Genomic DNA, 14,162 nt, shown 5'->3' with positions numbered 1-14,162 from the left:
CCTGGGATGAGTGTGCGACCAAAGTCAGGGATCGGGAGCCCTCCAGACCTGTGTGAGTAAATGAAGGTCAGCTGCACAGAGAGCATCTTGCCTGCTCTCAAACAGGAGAAGCAGGTGAGACGCTAGTGTAAAAGGAGCACCGGGCTTGTATTATTTTCAAAAACTGCTTCCAGCATTGTTTTTAACCTCGTTTTAAAGGATTGTTTTCACATTGATTTTACACCTCCATGTTTCTTTTATGGATTATTTATTTAATGAAGACATTGAAGCACTGCACTTTAATTCAACACTTTGTTTTTGTTGTTTTGTTGGATTATAAATAAAAGCACTTTTGCACTTTTATACACCATTCCCTTGCTCCATTGTTACTGCCTCACTGTCTAGCTCATCGGTAACATTACCAACGGTGTAGGGTTCAAGGGCTCCCGAACAGCAGATGGGAGCATGGAGCAGAACCCGCATCATCACACCCCTTTGGAACACCACTCTTAACATCAGCCAGTTCTGATGAGGTTCCTCGCACCATCACCCTCTGCTTCCTGTGTCTGAGCCATTTCTGCACCCATGTAAAAACATCTCAATGAACTCCCACTTCTTTTAGTTTGATGCCCAATCTCTCATGTATGTGGCACCTTATCAAATGATTTCTGAAAGTCAAGATAAATAATATCATATGCTCCACTTTGATCATATCTTATTGTTGCCTCCTCAAATAATTACAGCATGTTATTAAAATATGACCTCCCTCTTCAGAACCCATGCTGACTGTTCAGAATAACTTCTGTCCTTGCCAGATGTTGCTCAATCTTATCCTTAATAATTTCTTCCATTAATTTTCCTGTGATGCATGTTAAGCTTACTGGCTTATAGTTGCTTGGATCTGTCCTGTCACCCTTTTTATATAATGGAATGATATTTGCCCTTTTCCAGTCCTTTGGAATCTATCCAGTGCACAGTGACTTCTTAAAAATTTGTGTTGAGTCCTTATGAACTCGAGTGTAAATATTATCTGGACCTGGTAATTTGTTTGATTTCAGCCTATTTAATCTGAGCAGTTCTTCTCCCTCTACAATTTCCAAATCCCTCAGTACCTCTTTGGTAGTCCCGTTTACCTCTGGGAGATTTTCCACTTGCTCACTTGCTCACACCTCAGAAAAATGTAAGTTTAGGGCATCCACTATTGCATTGTCTCTATCTTTTAATTCCTCTTTACTAGTTTTGATGCACTTCACCTACTCCTCGACTGTTCTTTTACTACTAAAATACTGAAAGAATCTCTTAGGGTCTTCTTTCACTTATCTGCTATATTCCTCTCCAACTGTATTTTAGCCTCCCTGTTATCCTTCTTAATGGTTGCCCTCATGTTCTCATACGCTCTACAATTTCTTTTTGCAGTCATTAGCCTTATAAAGCAGTTTTCTCCTTTGCAGCTTCTTTTTTAAATCTTTATTAATCAACAGTGGAGTTTTTTAAAATTTCCTATTAATTCCAATTTTAGGTATGTATTTGTCCTGCATTACATTTTTAAACCTGTTCCACTGCTCCCTGACTATCTCCACACTTAAAAGCTTATCCCAGTCTGTCTTACATAGACTTTGTCGCATCTGCTCAACTACCAAAGTTCAACTTAAAAAGTTTAGTCTTTGCATCTGCACTCTTACAAAATACTGAGAATTGTATTATATTATGGTCACTTGAACCTAGTGGTTCGATCACTTCTACACCATCAGTTCTATCGTGATTATTACAAAATACTAAATCCAGACAAGCTTCACCCTGTGTTGGTGCTTTAACATACCATGTTAAAAAACAGTCACTGATTACTGGAAATGGGCACTGCTTCAGTGTATTAATGAGGGCAGAGGAAATTATGTTTTTAATGTTCATGCAGATGATATTATAAGGTGAACTCTGCCAATGTAACTGGCCAGAGGCAGGCAGGTTAAACAGAAGAATTCTGTGGTCAGAAATTAAAAGATCAATGACATGTACATTTTCTAGAATAACAGCCAGAAGTGCACAAAAGGTTAACTATGTGTCCTTTAGCATGTGTGAGGAAATTTACTTGTTGAATGAGGTCAGAGCACTGAAGTAGATTAAGAAGTTGGCCACATATGAATGTGCTACAGTTCACATGTGTGTTTATATCACCAAGCAACAACACAGCAGGATACAAAGAACGGAGAGGGCACCTCAGTGAGTTATGCCAAAAAGACAGGTGACTGCTTTGGAGAATGATGTAAATGTAAAACTAACAGAGGCTTTATGCCGTAAATCAATAGTGCTAGGAGCTCAGATGATGTAACATGGTAAACAGAAACAGGTTTAATCCTAAACTTAGAGGAGTATATAACTGTAAGACTATCCCCACAACCAGTAATACGTGGCCTATCTAGGTAATGATAATGAAGTTGAATAACCATATTTAATCCTAAATAGGGTTTAGGTTGCTGACTAATTTCTGTCAAAAACAAAAAGGTATTGTCATAACCCACAACAAAGACCACAATAAAAGTTGATTTGCTGTTAAGATAGTGTATACTGAGTTGGGAAAATTTAACATTGTGTATTGAAGATTCTGGAATTTAATCCATTAGCAGAACAGAATGAAGGTTCCGAAAATTAACAAAAAGCGATAATTCAGCAATTGCAGTAATACAACAATAATGATAAAACAGCATCCAGATTGAGTCAATATTATTTGTAAAATGATAATAGTCAAACTTAAGACACAAGATTCTGTGATAGTACCTGTACTGGTGCAGAATTCAAAAATGTCTGTACAAGAGAAGCAAATATGAGTTTTGTATTAAGAATTTTGAAGTGCATAAAGCTCAGAGAATGAGTACCTTATAGCCATGATCCAGTTGAAGGAAATGCAGTGTAGTGAATGGCATATGGAATCCCTTCCCCTATGTGGCTGAAGGACTCAGGTTGCAAATGGGCAAAAAGAGTAGCAGGGTGGTACCTGCCTAAGCCAGGAGGATGGCAGAAGATGCTAGTACAAAAGTGGGATATTGGCATCCCGGCAGGTTTGGACCAAAAGACAATATCCGGCCTGAAGGTGAGTGTGGCCCGAAGGACAGCGGAGATACCCTGTAGTCCTGACGGGGTCCCCAGATATGCTAGATGGAAGCATCCCTAGGTCAGGATTCCTACATAGACACCCGTAGGGCATTCTGGGACCTGTAGTCCTGTGGGGTAGCCCTTTTAAGTTACATGGGGGCCACCAGGGGGAGCTGATGAGATTTATAGGACTTCCAATTGACCTGAAAGTACTTCCATTGGACTATGCCCTAGCACATGAAGTTTTCCCTGGTCCAATATAAAAGAAGCTGCTCCACCTCATCCAGGCAGATTAAGCTCGCCAGGGAGATGTGGAGTAGAAGAAAGAGAGAAAGAAGAATACTAATATCTTTATGGCACTTTTGGAACTGTTGTGTAAGGTGTTTGTGAGAATAAACCTCTTTCATTATACCCAGACTTGTGTCTGTGCAGTTTTGTCTGGGGTTAGGGGTGCTGCAGCACCCCGTAGTGGTCACAATGGTAACTTGTTGATTGAAACAGTCACAAAATAGCTTATCAGTATTCCACATTTGGAACAATCCAACACGGCACAGATCAAGAGGTAAAACAGGAAAGTGAGCATCAGATTATATGGACTGCATCAGGAAAAATGAGCGACTGCTGCAGTTAAGCAGCCAAGACAGAAACGCAGCCTTGTTGAAAAAAAAAAGAAAAAATCTTACGTTGGCTTTATTTTGGCATTTGCAGTATATGACCCCCCTAAAAACCAATATAGCATTGATGGTCCATGACCCTATGAAAACTTTAATTTTATATTATTTATCAGAAGAAAATTCCTGTCCGAAACTTAAAGCTGTACTTTATATTGTTGGATGTCATCTACTTAAATGTGTGCTGTGCAAAATGAACAGAAAGATGAAAGAACCCCTTTTACATATCAGAATACTAATTCTCATGAGTCATTTATTGCAAGATTAAAATCACTTTAAGAACATAATTCTGACCACATCCAGTAAAGCAAATACAATGATCAAAAGTCCAAAGTGTTGCAAAACACTATTTGGCTGTCCAGCATCAGCCTCTGGGATGTCAATAATTACTTTGAGGAATATTAAAAAGGAACAGTAATTCCTCTTCAGCACTTATTTTATTATTTTTTAACTACCATCTGTGATCTTTCTTTTATTTCATCAACTCAGTTAGAAGTTGATGTAAGAAAAATGCTGAGAGGACAATTTTTTTATTTATCTGAGCATTCAGTTTTATTTTAATATTATTAGCTATGTGTATTGCAATATAGTTTACACATAATAGTAGACACATAATAATATGTCTACTTTCTAAATGTGTCTCTCTTTGGTTTGAATAATTTTTCAAAAGATTATCTCAATGAAATATTTTCCTTTTCAATCCTTTTCCTGATGAAAATGCGCTTATCAGCATTTCATCCAAAAGATATATTTCATAATTATCCCTGTTTTATTCCTTTTTATTACACACTTTAAAGGCTGTCTAAGCACCCTTCACTTGTCTTTATCTTGTTTTAGATATTTCCTGCTGTAGTGGTGTCTACACCTTACTCTAATTTGACACATTAAGTGATAAATGAATCAATAGTGGAGACTGAACCTGGCCCCTAATACTTTATCTGTATATATATAATTCACTAAGGACATGCAAGACAGTGAGCGCAAGCAAGACAGAGAGCCACGCCCACCAACTCACAGAGCCCTGCCTGCCAACTCCAAGACTATGGGATACGTTTGACAGAGCCCCGTCCGCCAACTGTAATCCTCCTACCATGTCATGGGATACACACGACAGAGCCACACACGGCAACTGTAACTGCCTGCTCATGTGCCCGCACGCAACAACTCACCAAACACAGCCTCAGTCGCTTTCGTCTGTGCAAAGTCCACATGCACCTCTGAGCCACGTTGACTTTTCACCGCACGCAAGACAGAGAGCCATGACCGCCAACTCACAGAGCCCCGCCCGCCAATTCTAACAGAGCCCCGCTCATTGGTTACGCACGAAAGAGCCACAACGGCCCACTCTAACCCTCCTCCCACGTCATGGGGAACGCACAACAAGGCCCCGCCTGCCAACTTTTACCCTCCGCAGGCTTCCAACATCTCTCTCGAGGCAATTATATGGTGACATCGACTTCTCAACTGTCACTCTGGAACAGCTCAGTACGCGAGCTATATTAAGCGTCACCAACGAAGACTCACTACACCTTAATGAACAGGTGCTGAAACTTATCCCTGATGACAAAGTAACTTTCACCAGCGTTGACTCCATCATCACAGACAGTCCTGCAGATCAACATGCATTCCCCGAAGAATTTCTTAATAGTCTTACTCCCACTGGCATGTCTCTGCATAAACTCAAAATTAAAATTGGTTCAGTCATCATGCTTCTCAGGAACCTCATGCCAGCAAAAGGTCTCTGTAATGGAACTAGACTTTCTGTTGCATTCACCGCAATGTACTGGAGTGTAAGACTATCACATCTGCTACCTCACAAACCCCGGATTTTCCTGACCCTATCAGATTCTAATATGCCTTTTACTTTTACATGCAGACAGTTTCCTGTTAGATTGGCATTTGCAATGACTATTAATAAGGCACAAGGACAAACTTTCAAAAAAATATGCCTGTATCTGCCATCTTTTCATTCACTGACAGTTGTATCCTCAAACCCTCCCTATTTGGAAAACTGTGTCTTTCAGGAAGTGTTCACTCATCAATAAATAATTATATGCGGCATATGCTACGCTGCGGGTTGGCTAGTAGTTAATAAATCACATTAGGTACCTTATAAGTTTTCTACATACCTTTATTCTCTTGGTCATGCAGACATTTCTCTTTCATACATACATTAAGTACATATACTATTAATAAAAAAAGTGACATACAAGCAAAATCATGATTTAAAAGTCAGAACATGTGACTGATATACTGGTCCAGAATGCTCCACACAGTTGCTTAATGAGATACATGTCCGGGGAAGTGATAACATTACTTATACATTTCTAGGTGATGGTAGCAGTGTGTGTGGAAAACTGCACCAAAGAAGTCTGCAATAAATGTCCATGCAAAGGATGACTTTTTGAAACATTGTAAAACCACCAGAAATGAGCAGCTATCATAGGTGATGGCTCCCAGCACCATGACCCATCATCGTTCAGAGGATTCATTCAGTAATTTTACCAAAATTACATCAGTTCTGAACAATAAAACCAAGATATCATAATGTGCTGTACTCAATGACTGGTTCCATACATCTGTGATTCAGCATCATATTAAATGATAAAAAATATTGTGGTAGCCTTTTTAATAGCCTGTTGGATAATCCAGTTCTTACTTGTTCTTTTTCCTTTGTTCTACCAGTTCCTTTCTAACAGATTGAGAGCTTTTATGAAACAATCATTGCCACTATCATCCTTTTGGTAGTTCTGTACAACCTCATTATTTCTGTTGTAATGCAAGTTTTAAGATCCCTGTGTCACATTTTTGTATGTTCTGTGTGTTTATTGATTCTTTTGGCATCCCTTTAAACTTTGAATTGTTATGATGGTGTCACCTTGTTTGACGTCTTATGGGCGCTGCTGACTTGTGTTTGTTTTGCACGTCCATGACTTTTTATTTTTGACAAGATATCTATTGACAGTCACTTGATTAGATGTCCACATGACAAGTTATGCTAATGCATTTTTCTTTTTTACATAGTGATGTGGCAAGGACTTTATCCATATATTTGATTCATTCAAAACGTTTTGAAAATTAGTGTTAGTGTAGGAAGAAGAATCAAGAGTTATTGATAGAAACTTTGCCTTGATTCTTGACCATGACTTTTTGGTTTCTCATTTTGTGTTTTGAGCTTGATTTCTTCTCTTCGTCTTTGGTATTGAGACTGTTTGCTTGTTCCTGCCTTCATCTCTGCTCTGTTCTGTTCTGCCATTTAGCATTTTCATTAGACCTTAAGAAAACTTTTGTTTCTTTCTAAGACTTTGTTTTGAATTCCTCTGCTTGTTTCCTTCCATTACCCAATCATACCACTCCTTTGAATTTCATAACAAAATCAGGCTAACCACTTGGTCTCAGGAAGATGTATGAATGAACATTCATCAGACTCATTCTTTTCTTTGTACTATTGATAAAGCCATCAAGGCTTTTTTTTCATTCAGTGTAGTGGTAGAAGATGCATCCTGAAGTGTTCTTACTTTTTTTACATAGCTGGTGTAATGCCTCTAGTAGTTGACATGGGCATGAGAGAAAACTAACTAGTTTGTATGCCTAGCCATACCTAGTTCATGCAAATTGAACTGCTGCTTTTTCTTTAACAACAAAAGTACACTAAATCATGTGATAAGAGGTCCGTGGCTGTCCTGGTGAGCCAGGTCTGCAATTTTTTAAATAGTAGATGCCTGTATTTTCATTATTTTTTGCTCGAACAAACAAGATGAACTGAAATACAGTACACACCCGGGGCAAGTTACAACAAAGAATCTTCTTTTCCTGTATTGTACTAGGTTATCAAAGCATCTTTTCCTGAATTATACTAGTATTCAATCACCTTAAAACACCTATGTAAATGAAACAGAATCCCAGGAAATGGCTCTGATGCTTCGGGTGTGGTGATTACTTTATAACCTTTGAGTAGATGGACTCCTTAGGACTAGGAATTACCAACCTAGTTTACAGATTGGGAAAGGAAGGAGTTCAGAGGTACTTAACAGATCAAAACCCTTGTTGATTAATTTATTGCTTGGGAAATGGACATAAACAGACCAAAAACTGTGAGCGAAGTCATCATTCATATGGACAGTCAACTAATCAAATTTGTGTAATTACACATGTTTCAAATCTCCATGTGCAATTTTAAAATTAATATGGCTTGTCTGAAGGACTAAAAAGAACAAGAAACAGTGACGTTAGCAATGGCAAAAAGGACAGGAGAGTGTGAAGGTGACGTTAGAAGAGGAGACTGAGACAACCATTTCATCTGTCTGTCAGTGAAAGTATCTAATGAATAAACCAATTGCTAAGTCAAAGCTGCCACAGAACAAACATCCAACTCTTGACATTTTTTGTACGTTTTTTTCTAAAGACTATATATTTCCAGAGTTTGCTACCTATATTTTATTTTATATTTTCTTTTACTGGTATTATTATTCTTTAAAAAATAATGCATTGCTTTTAAATTTCTATACTTTGTAAGTGACTGAAGTAATAATGTAAATATTAAGAGCACCTGGACAGTAAGAAGTTATCATACGCTCCAATCTATGTGGTTATTTAGGCTGAGGAGGGGAGCTCCTTCCAATAGAAAGAACAATACGGTAAAAGTAATACATCATTGGTTGATAAATGGTCTATAGCTAAGGATGTTGAGTGTTTGTATATTTAAATATATTCTTGGTCACCAAAGTAATATATAGGTCTTAGATATATCTAAGACATCTGTTATGGAGTATAACATCTGTACATTTTGGTTTAATTTTCCATTATATTTTGCTTGAGACAAGATAACAGATGAACTACATTTAAGACAAATCAAAGCAGGTTTTCTTCCCTTACACCTCACTTTTAAAACAGCTATTTCAACATTGAAAGGAAGACATGCTGGTGGCTCAATTACTTTATAACCTGGGAAAGGAAGACTAAGCAATGCCTAATTATTTTACAGCCTGGGAAAGGAAGATCTACCGACACCTCAGAGAACATAAAAGGTTTTATTGTTTGAGAAAACGGACAGTGAATTAATTCAAACATATTGACAGCCAGCAAATCAGGTGCATGTGTTGTGAAACCATGACATGACATTTCATAATAAATATGCCTCATTTTGAAAGCAACGTCAGAAGAAGAAGAAAGAGAAGAAGAGGAACGGATGAAGACGGCACTGGTCATCAGAAAGGCATCATGAACATTGATTGCTAAATCAAACACCTCCCTGGGACATTCATCCTTGTCATCTCTACCTTTTTCGTAAACTTTTCGTAAAGACTATAATATATATATATATATATATATATATATATATATATATATATATATATATATATATACTAATAAAAGGCAAAGCCCTCACTCACTCACTCACTCATTCACTCACTGACTCACTCACTCACTCACTGACTCATCACTAATTCTCCAACTTCCCGTGTGGGTGGAAGGCTGAAATTTGGCAGGTTCATTCCTTACAGCTTCCTTACAAAAGTTGGGCAGGTTTTATATCGAAATTCTATGCGTAATGGTCATAACTGGAAGCAGTTTTCCTCCATTTACTGTAATGGAGATGAGCTTGAACGCCGTGGGCGGAGTTTCGTGTGACATCATCACGCCTCCCACGTAATCACGCAGCACATAGAAAATCAGGAAGACCTCAAAAAAGCGCTGAAGAAAACATATAATTGAGAAGGCAGCGAAACAATAAGAAGCGAAAGTGACATATACAACCATATTGATGAGTTCTGCTACTTCGGAAACAAAGCACGATGTAAACCTACACTTTAAATTAAGTTTATAGACAGGCTGCCGCTGGCGTTTGTAATTTAGTGCCTGCCCATATAAGGCCGTCCGTCAGCGGCAATCCAATAGCAAACTCCCACTAAATATTCACGGGTGAAGGACTGTGCTTATGCAGAGGAAGATGAGATGGTCAGCGTGGTGTTTGGCACAAACTCAGCGAAACTGCGAGAGAAAGTTTTAAGTGCCAGGACTAAGGTAACATTAAATAAAGCTATGGACATAGCACGAGATGGCACCAGCACAGCTGGGAACCTTCGATGCAAGTACACCGAGTGGCTCACGTGAACTGACGCAGTGCACAGATAAAAGCAACAGTTCCAAAGAGCTGAACAAAACCGAATTACACAATTGAAAAGGCAGCAAAAATATGAAGCGCCTGATAAGCATATTCATAAATGCAGCTACTGTGGAAACAAAGCACACGGTGGAAAAAGTCAATGTCCCGCTAAAGGAAGACGTGTAAAAACCCGTGCATGCAGTGTGTCAGGTCTCAGATAAAGAAGAAGACGAGCTGTTTATTGATGCAGTAAGAAACGAATCGATGAATGAAACCTGTCATCTTTACAACGATTGACAAACACGGAATGTAACTTGAACACAACACATCCTACAAATACGAACCTGATTGAAAGAAATAATGATAATCAAATCCTTGATGACAGCAACACTCAGTAACACTCACAAAACAAATACTGTATATTGAAAGTCATGTTACGTTATTTTAAAATGTTCCCTTTTCTTTTCTACCTTTTTAACACACTACTTCTCGCTGCGATACGCTGGTATATATATATGTATATATATATATATCCCGCTCTACATACTCGAATAATGGATACTTTATTCGCCATCAATGATTGTTTTGGTAAAGCCATACTCAGTGTATTCATTAGATGAACGGTAAAAAAGTAAGAGCGAGGGGAGGATGACTCATTGAGGCATGCAGGCTGTAGTTTGCGTCAACTCTATCTGAATTGCGCGATCACATTTGAAAAAATATATCTTTTCAAGTTCTATTTAGTCCATATGTGTCAAACTCAAGGGCAGGGCCACATCCGCCCGGCGTAATTATATCCGCCCGAGATCATTTTATATACTGTATTATTGTTATTAAAGCCCGGGTATATGAAGCGCTGGTAACACAATAAACTACAGATCCCATAATGCAGCGCTTCAGCTGCCTTGCCGTAACACTTACCACGTTAATCAAGTCTACCTTTGATGCTGCAAGTTATTGCGAACTAGAGTTATTGCGCACTGAGTTTGCACGGCGCTTTGGTGACTTTGAAGAACAAAAAGTCCGTCTACATGCGGCTCGAACCTTGTGCATGTTTGGTAGCACATATCTGTGTGAGAAGCTCTTCTCAGTGATAAAGACTAACAAAACAGCACACAGGAGTCGCCTCACTGATGAGCACCTGCAATCCATCCTGAGAATCTCCACAACACAGAACCTCACACCAAACAGAAACGAACTTGTGGCCAAAAAAGATGCCAGGCGTCCAGCTCTAAAATGACATATGAGCAAAGACAACTGAATGATTTGATTTGTTATTGCACGTAAGAGCGGAGTCAAGCGTTTTAACAAACAGCGTATTGCACTGATACGAAATAGCTGTGTGTGTATATATGTAGATATGTATGTATATGTATATATATGCTTATATATGTGTGTGTGTATGTATGTATATATATATATATATATATATATGTATTTATGTATATATATATATATATATGTTTATGTGTGTGTGTATATATATATATATATATATATATATATATATATATATATATATATATATATATGACAACAACACTCAACACTCACAACAGTGACAAAACAATTACATTGACAATCAGGTCACGTTATTTTCAAAATGTTTCCTTTTCTTTTCTTTTGCTTCTTTAACACACTACTTCTCGTAAGCTGGTATTTTGCTATACTATATAAAAGAAAAGGCAACTTTCCTTTCTTTACACCTTTTTTCCTTTTATCCCAAACCAAAGCCTTTCTCTCTTAACACTGCAGAGGACACAAAACTAATTTTCTTTAAATGCCGGTAAGGCACATTACCAGAGGCACAAATTTGAATGTTCACATAGAAAATGTAATTTCAATGTACCTGTACTTCTTAAAACGTTAATGTTTTACTGTTTAATAACTAATAGACAATAATTTATTATTTTTCCCTTGCACTCAGTGACCAAACCTATACACACACATATAGACACATACAAACATACACACAAGTATATGTATGTGTATATATATACACACACACACACACACATACATACATACATACACACATGTATATAATTTGTGTGTGTGTATGTATGTATGTGTGTGTATATATGATGTAGATAGGTATGTATGTGCGAGTGTGTGTATATGTAGATATATATATAGATATGTAGATATGAAGATATATATATATGTGTATATATATATGTATATATATATATATATGTATGTATGTATGTATGTATGTATGTATGTGTGTGTGTGTGTGTGTGTGTGTGTGTGTGTGTGTGTATATATGACAGCAGCAATCCAAGCTGTGAGAAAACAGTAAAAAGGAGGCGTGTCAGACGTCGTAGTACATTTTCTGATGCAGCTACGAAAACAACTTGACGCTGCCGCCAAATACACAAAACAATTACTTTGACAATCATGTTACATTATTTTTAAAATGTTTCCTTTTCTTTCTCTTTCCTTCTTTAACACACTACTTCTCCGCTGCCAAGCGCGGGTATATATATATATAGATAGATAGAGAAATATATATATAGATAGATATGAGAACAACACTCATATCAATGACAAAACAATTACATTAACAACCATGTTACGTTAGTTTTAAAATTTTTCCTTTTCTTTTCGTACCTTCTTTAACACACTACTTCTCCGCTGTGCTGGTATTCTGCTATATATATATAGATAGATAGAGATATATATAGATAGATAGAGATATATATATAGATAGATAGATAGATAGATATGAGAACAACACTCATATCAATGACAAAACAATTACATTAACAATCATGTTACGTTATTTTGAAAATTTTTCCTTTTCTTTTCGTACCTTCTTTAAAACACTACTTCTCCATGCTGGTATTCTGCTAGTATATATATATATATATATATATATATATATATATATATATATATATATATATATATATAGTTATATATATATATAGTTATATATATATATATATAGTTATATATATATATATATATATATACAGTATATTCAGACTTTCCTATCAGTACCTATTTTCTATTATTCTTTGTTCCAGTGGTATTATTATTATTCTTGTAATAAATACCATGCTGCTTTTAAATTTCTATGCTTTGTCTTAATGTCTATAGAGTGATTAAAGTAATAAGTTAGATTTCTTTGAGCACCTGGTGCAGCCAGATTTTTGCCATTAATTCTATGCTGCAAGGTTTCTTTTGGCTGCAAGTGAGGAGCTCTTCTCAATAGTTGGAACAGTACAAAAAGAAGATATTCTTGGCTGATAAATGGCCTACAGTCAAGAGTGCTGAGTCTTTGTATGTTTAAATGTATTCTTGTAGACCAAAAGTAATATTTAGGTCTGAGATATCACTTAAACATCGTATATTGTTCGTGCCGATAATAGATAAATAGATACTTTATTAATCCCAAGGGGAAATTCACATATTCCAGCAGCAGCATACTGATAAAGGACAATATTAAATTATAGAGTGATAACAATGAAGGTATAACAGACAGTCAATAACTTTGTTCAATGTTAACGTTTATCCCCCCCAGTGGAATTGAAGAGTCGCATAGTGTGGGGGAGGAACAATCTCCTCAGTGTGTCAGTGGAGCAGGACAGTGACAGCAGTCGGTCGCTGAAGCTGTTCCTCTGTCTGGAGATGATACTGTTTAGTGGATGCAGTGGATTCTCCATTATTTACAGGAGCCTGCTCAGTGCCCATCGCTCTGCCATGGATGTCAAACTGTCCAGCTCCGTGCCTACAATAGAGCCTGCCTTCCTCACCAGTTTGGCCAGGCATGAGGCATCCCTCTTCTTTATGCTGCCTCCCCAGCACACCACCACATAGAAGAGGGCGCTCGCCACAACCGTCTCATAGAACATCTGCAGCATCTTATTGCAGATGTTGAAGGATGCCAGCCTTCTAAGGAAGTATAGTCGGCTCTGTCCTTTCTATAAATAAGTCTCTTCAAGTGCTGAGTGACAGGCTGTGTTATACCTAAAGCACTTGTGTAGTTTACAGTGCTAGAGGTTAATCAGTGTGTGTGTGTCATTCATGAGGCACTGTTGTGGTTAGGGTCTGTGTGTATATATATAGCCATGTATGTGTGTGTTCATCTTAAAGTGCAACAGTAGACCAACCCGATAACGAACTTGACGAGAACACCCTTGAGAAAACAGGTAAAGGGTAAGCAGAAGGAAAATACTATGATAATACAACATCGTACATTGTTTGTGTGGATGATAAGTAAGTCTCTTAGGGTGTACTCACACTATATACGTTTATTCCATACCATGCCTGAGCATAACGTTCCCCCCTCCCTACTTTCTTTGCTGGCCTGC

The 14,162-nt window shown here is 37.5% G+C and overlaps 1 protein-coding gene across 19 annotated transcripts in view; it reads left to right on the top strand.

The window, feature by feature from the left end:
- Positions 1 to 14,162, top strand: part of celf4 (CUGBP, Elav-like family member 4) — a 1,212,964-nt gene that overhangs the window by 52,488 nt on the left and 1,146,314 nt on the right. The gene's annotated exons all lie outside the window — the stretch shown is intronic.

Source organism: Polypterus senegalus, chromosome 7 (assembly GCF_016835505.1).
Source record: "Polypterus senegalus isolate Bchr_013 chromosome 7, ASM1683550v1, whole genome shotgun sequence".
Classification (NCBI taxonomy): Eukaryota; Metazoa; Chordata; class Cladistia; order Polypteriformes; family Polypteridae; genus Polypterus; species Polypterus senegalus.
Note: the sequence above shows the minus strand (reverse complement) of the source record. Positions and strands in the feature narration are given on the sequence as shown.